The following is a 7,103-nucleotide window of genomic DNA, read 5'->3' as shown; positions in this document are numbered from 1 at the left end:
AGCTCTATCCAGCTCTCTCTTGAAAGCATCCAACGAACTGGCCTCCACTGCCTTCTGAGGCAGAGAATTCCACACCTTCACCACTCTCTGACTGTAAAAGTTCTTCCTCATCTCCGTTCTAAATGGCCTACCCCTTATTCTTAAACTGGCCCCTTGTTCTGGACTCCCCCAACATTGGGAACATGTTTCCTGCCTCTAATGTGTCCAATCCCCTAATTATCTTATACGTTTCAATAAGATGTTAGGTTAAATACATGTCACTGGGTAGAGAAATGAAATATCACAGAGTTGGCATTATGTATTTGTTATGACAGCTATGTACAATGACCAGCATTATTGAATGTTCAAAAACTTCACTCATTCCTAACATGCAGTAACAGCATCAGGCAAGCCTAGGGTGTAAGAACGTGAGGAAACAACGTCCCCTTTCTCTACATTTCAAAACATATAATTTGTTTATTAACTAATTGATTTTATGCAGAGGCATCACAAGCATGGAAAATGGTTGATGATCAAGCATACATTCTTGATTACCTTCTTTGATTATCAGAGAAGATGCTTCCAAGCCCTGGGCCATTGGTTCTTGAGTAAGAAAAATAACTGCAGAATCAAAGATAGACACAAAATGCTGGAGTAACAGCGGGAAGGAGAAGGAATTCCTTCTCTCCCGAGATGCTGCCTGACCCGCTGAGTTACTTCAGCATTTTGTGTCTACCATTGGTTCTTGAGCCTTGATATTGACCCATTTCTCATTTCCCTACAATGTGGAGTGTCGTCCATCGACCATTGATCCCAGGTCAATCCCATTCGCCCACTTATTTCTAGTTGACTATTCTCTCCCACATGATTATTAACCACAATCCCCTCCAGTTTCTCATAGCAAGGGGTAAATTGCAGTTGCCAGGACTTGAGGGTCTGAGCTATAGCGAGAGGTTGGGCAGGATAGGACTGTACTCCTTGGAGTGCAGGAGGATGAGAGGTGATCTTATAGAGGTGTATAAGATCATGAGGGGAACAGATAGTGTAGATGCACAGAGTCTTTACCCAGAGTGGGGGAATCAAGAACCAGAGGACAAAGGTTTAAGGTGAGATAGGAAAAATGTAATGGGAATCTAAGAACATTTTTCACACAGAGGTGATGGGTATATGGAATGAGTTGCCAGAGGAGGTAATTGAGGCAGAAACCATAACAACATTTAAAAGACATTTGAACGGGTACATGGATAGGAAAGGTTTAGAGAGGATGTGTGTAGGAGGAGATTTCGCAGTGCAGTCTGAAGAAGGGTCGCGACCCGAAACGTCATCCATTCCTTCTCTCCAGAGATGCTGCCTGTCCCGCTGAGTTACTCTGGCTTTTTGTGTCTATCAACGGTTTAGAGTGATATGGGTCAAACATGGGCAGGTGGGACTAATGTAGTTGGGGCGCCTTGGCATCGGCAAGATGGGCCGAATGGCTGTTTCCATGCTGTATGACTCGATGATTCTACGGAAACCAAATTTACCTACTGCACTTATAGGATATAAGTAGAAACTGGAGCACCGGGAGGTATACCATGCTGTTATATTTCTTGTGTATGATTGTTTGGCTTTATTTCCTGTTGGTTTTAGTGCAGTAGAGATGACAGGTAAAATGGTGCAATGTTCCTCCTGCAGGATGTGGGAAGTTAGGGAAACTGCTGGTGTTCCTGATGACTAAACTTGTGGAGATTGTGTACTGATGTAGCTCTTTATTGGGGAACAGGAGCTGTGGCTGGACGACCTGAGGATTGTCCAGGAGAATGAGAGCTCCATAGAACGAAGTTAGAGTGAGATGGTCACATCTAAGGTATAGGAAGAGAGTAAGCGGGTGACCATGAGGGAGGGGAGTAGGCGGAGAGTTCAGGTGATCCCTCTGGTCATTCTCCTTCAAACCAGGCATACCCTTTCAGATACCCTTGAAGGGGCTGACCCATCAGGGGTGAGAAGCAGTAGCAGTCGGGTCTGTGGTATTGAGACAGGCTCTGAGGCACAGCGGGGAAGGTTAATGTCAGGCAGAGCTATAGTGGTAGGAGACTCAATAGTTAAGGAGGCAGGCAGGAGGTTCAGTGGCAGCAATCGAGACTCCAGTATGGTGCACTGCCTCCCTGGCGCGAGGGTCCAGGATGTATCGGAGATATTCACAAAGAGGTGGATGAGCAACCAGAAGTCATTGTGCATGTTGGCGCAAATGACATGGGTAGGAAAAGGGATGATGTTCTGCAAATGAATATTGGGAGTTAGGCAAAAGGTTAGAAAGCAGAACTTCCCGGGTAGTGACCTCTGGATTACTCCCAGTGCCACATGCTAGTGTGGGTAGGAACAGGAAGATAGGACAGATGAATGCATGGTCAAGGAGTTGGTGAAGGGGGGCAGGGATTCATATTTTTGGACCGTTGGGATCATTTGTGGGGCAGAGGTGACTTGTACAAGAGGGATAGACTGCACCTGAACTGGAAAGGAACCAATATTCTGGCAGGCAAGTTTGCTCATGCTACACAGGTGGGTTTAAATTAGATTAGCAGTGGGAGTACAGGTTTGTAGGATAATTGTAGGATAATTGGCTTGGTAAAATTGTAAATTTTCCCTAGTGTGTGTAGGATAGTGTTATTGTGCGGGGATTGCTGGTTGGCGCGGACTCAATGGGCCGAAGGGCCTGTTTCTGTGCTGTATCTCTAAAGTAAACTAAACTCTGATAAGATCAGAGAATGAGTTCAAGAATATCTGGGGTCAGTTTGAGATTTATTACAATTTCACCTTAGATCCAAACAAAACCAATTCGATTTTGGAAGTTAACATTTTACCCTTTTTTGCTTGTCTGTCTCTGCCATTATTTACAAATGCAGAGCTGTAAAACATTTCTATATTTTTTCCTTTTCTTAAGAGAACTATTTTGCCTGCCGCACTATTTTCTCTAACTTTATTGTATGCGGCATAGTTGAATTAACCAACATGAGATTGGAAGCAAGTGGAAATATTTGATTGGAATTGATTCACACACTGGTGGTGTTTCCCTTCTATTTAATGCTTTATCAATGTTGCGAAGAAGATTCCAATTCAGTCTTAACAAGAACAAATGTAGTAATAATATAAGAAAATAACTGCAGATGCTGGTATAAATCGAAGGTATTTATTCACAAAATGCTGGAGTAACTCAGCAGGTCAGGCAGCATCTCAGGAGAGAAGGAATGGGTGATGTTTCAGGTCGAGACCCTTCTTCAGACTGAATGTAGTAATAAAGTAACTCTTAACAAGGCATCAAAGCTCAAAGCATTTGAATTCCTAGACCAGTAACCAGCGCATTTTTTAACTTTTGATTACAATGTTTTAAATTATATTCTTTGGTACAAAGTTGAGCTGTCTCAAATTAGATTAAAACAAATTACCATTTAGGAGTTAAATTGAAAACCGAGCTGGAATTTACATGCTTGTTTCAACTTGTAACTGATGAAAATGCTGATAAATAAGTGGTTATTTTTATATTGTCAGGCAGGCATTTGTTTTGGACTTTGATCAAGATATTTGATTTTGGTATCTCTACTGAGTGCCAGTGAACCAGGTTATTTAGTGGGAGCAAAAATTCCACAGATGCTGGAAAACTGAAATAAAAAGCACTCATCAGATCAAGCAGCTGCGTGGGTTGAGAAAGAGAGTTCACATTTCAGGTCAAAGACAGTTCTGGTGAAGGGTGGGACATGCCCTTCTTCGGAAATGTTTCCAGCACTTTTGGTATTGTTTCAGCTTATCCTGTTCATACACACACAGCAAACAGGTTTGAGGCCCATTTAGATATTTTACAAGTGCCTCATTCTATGACTGGATCTTTTTTTTCTTAATTGCTTTTTTGATGTGCGAGTGTCACTGGCAAAGATTCCTAAAGTTGTGCAATTCCAAGTGGGCAGCCGTGGGAAATAGGAATCTGACTCATTTGGAGCCTTGTGCATAAAAGCAGACAAATATTTCTCTCTGCCCATATGCTATATTTTTAAAATTCTTCACTTGCACTCTAGACAGACAGCATGGAAACAGGCCCTTTGGCCTGCCATGTCCGCGCCGACCAACACTAATACTATCCCACACAGTAGGGACAAATTAATTTTCTTTACCAAAGCTGGAGTAAATCAGCGGGACAGGCAGCATCTCTGGAGAGAAGGAATAGGTGACATTTCGGTTCAGACTGGTTAGGGTAGGGATAAGTGAAACGAGAGATATAGACGATGATGTGGAGAGATAAACAATGAATGAAAGATATGCAAAAAAGTAACGATGATAAAGGAAACAGGCCATTGTAAGCTGTTTGTAGGGTGAAAAGGAGAAGCAGGTGTGACTTGGGTGGGGGAGGGATAGAGAGAGAGAGGGAATGCCGGGGCGATCTGAAGTGAGAGAAATCAATATTCATACCACTGGGCTGTAGGCTGCTCAAGCGAAATAAGAGATGCTGTTCCTCCAATTTGCCTTTAACCTCACTTTGACATTGGAGGAGACCGAGGACAGGAAGGTCTGTGTAGGAATGGGAAGGAGAATTAGTGTCCAGCAACCGGGAGATCAGGTTGGTTCACGCGGTAAACCTGTATGCCTGGAGTGTGGGGGAAACCAGAGTATTTGGAGAAAACCCTCGTGGTCACAAGGAGAACGTACAAACTCCTTTCAGACGGCACCTGCAGTCGGGATCGAACCGCTGCGCCACAGTGCCGCCCATTTGTTATTAAAAGGTCCCCTCTTAAATTTACTGATATTTTCTATTTCCATCATCTCCTTCGTATAATATAGTTAACTCTGCTCCACTATTTAACATTTGACTTTCAGTCCACAACTGAATGCAGAATTTATATTTGTACCCAAATAATTTATTTGCTTCAATTTATCTGCATTTTTCAGAATTGTTTTTAAAAATCTCTCCAGTAGATTAGGTATCAAATTTCAAGCAATAGTTTACCTGCTTACCTACATATGTTTCCCAAAAAAAGGACTTTCGCACAGTAAAAATATAAAAAGAATACTGCATTGGACAGAACAATAAATGAGAACAATTATCCAGAAGATCATACGACCTATTATACTGGTTACATTTTATGTTCTTATTCCTGTACCTTCTTTCCGAACACCCTTGGGATCTTGGAATTTATCTCAGATGAGTGTGATATGATGGATTTTGGGAAGATGACCTCTGGCAGCACATCTATCTATATATATTACTAAAACTCTCATCTTGTCTGTTTGTTCGTTTGTCGCTTTGTTTGATTGTACGTACTCGATATGCAGCCAAAACAGTACCCGATAACGCAACAATTTTAGGCCCACCTTACTCACCATTGGCCTGTGGTTCAAATGGTTATTATATTTTAAAAGTTATCGACTTTTTAAACTTTAAAAATCACTTTTTAAACTTTAATAAATCCCTTTCCCACTTGCCCTGCCGGTCAGCCATGTTCAACGTCACAATGGGAACCCAATGGGTCTGTGCATGCACAGTTGGGGCCCATTGATCTAATAAAGATGCTCTCCGACTTACGATGCTTCCACTTACAATATTTCTACTTTGCGATGGTGCAAATGGCGGGGGTGGGGGGGGGGGGGGGGTGAGGGGAGGAAGGGGGGATAAGGGGGTTGCGGGGGGATGGAGTGGTTGAGTGGGTGAGTGGGGGGGAGGGGAAGGCGGGAGGGTGGGAATGGACGGGGGAGGGGAAGGCGTGAGGTGGGAAGTGGACGGGGGAGGGGAAGGGGGGGAGGTGGGGAGTGGAGGAGGAGAGGGTGCTAGACCAATGCAGGAGGGGTTTGGGCCCAACGGGTCCACCCTTTTCTAGTACACACTAAATGACGGTCCTGTAGAACAGAGAGACCTCGGGGTATAATCACACAGTTCCGTGAATGTGGTGACACAGACAGCCAAGAATGAGGTGTGACTGAAGTCTGGGAATGGGTCCTAATCCAAAACATCACCTATCCATGTTCTGCAGAGCTGTTGCCTGATCTGCTGAGTTACTATAGCACTTTGTGTCATTTTGGGAAAACAGTATCTGCAATTCCTTGTATCTCCGAATGGCAAGAGTCGGTAATTATTTTACAGCTTTACAAGTCAATGGTGAGACCGCACCTGGAATATTGTGTGCAGTTGTGGTCACCATTCTTTAGAACGCTGGGAGGGTGCAGAACAGATTCACAAGGATGCTGCTGGAACTGGAGGGCTTGGATAATAAGGAGGGACTGGACTGTAATAGGGAGGGACTATTTTCCCATGAGCCAAGGAGGCCGAGCCGTGACCTTGTGGAGGTTTATAAAATCATGAGCAGCATGGTTAAGATGGATGGTCATCCTTTTTCTCCCAGGCTAGCGGAGTCTAAAACTAAAGGGCTGTAACATAAATAAACAGCCCTATGTCTTTTGTTTCTTACATGGCATTCAGTATGATTCCAAATGAGTCTAGTTGGTGCTTTGTTTCATAATTATGATTGAGCCCTAATATGTTTGCTAAAAAGACTGCACTTACCAATGGTAGTATGCTCAGGAATTTGAGATTGAGCATTCCTGAGTAACATAGAAAACATAGAAACATAGAAAATAGGTGCAGGAGTAGGCCATTCGGCCCTTCGAGCCTGCACCGCCATTCAATATGATCATGGCTGATCATCCAGCTCAGTAGCCTGTACCTGCCTTCTCTCCATACCCCCTGATCCCTTTAGCAAAAAGGGCCACATCTAACTCCCTCTTAAATATAGCCAATGAACTGGCCTCAACTACCTTCTGTGGCAGAGAATTCCACAGACTCACCACTCTCTGTGTGAAGAAATGTTTTCTCATCTCGGTCCTAAAAGACTTCCCCCTTATCCTTAAGCTGTGACCCCTGGTTCTGGACTCCCCCAACATCGGGAACAATCTTCCCGCATCTAGCCTCTCCAACCCCTTAAGAATTTTATATGTTTCTATAAGATCCCCCCTCAGTCTTCTAAATTCCAGCGAGTACAAGCCCAGTCTATCCAGTCTTTCCTCATATGAAAGTCCCGCCATCCCAGGGATCAATCTGGTGAACCTTCTCTGTACTCCCTCTAAGGCAAGAACGTCTTTCCTCAGGTTAGGAGACCAAAACTGCA

This window comes from Rhinoraja longicauda, chromosome 7 (assembly GCF_053455715.1).
Source record: "Rhinoraja longicauda isolate Sanriku21f chromosome 7, sRhiLon1.1, whole genome shotgun sequence".
NCBI classification, from domain to species: Eukaryota; Metazoa; Chordata; class Chondrichthyes; order Rajiformes; family Arhynchobatidae; genus Rhinoraja; species Rhinoraja longicauda.
The sequence above is the reverse complement of the archived record's forward strand: the minus strand, read 5'-3'. Positions refer to the sequence as shown.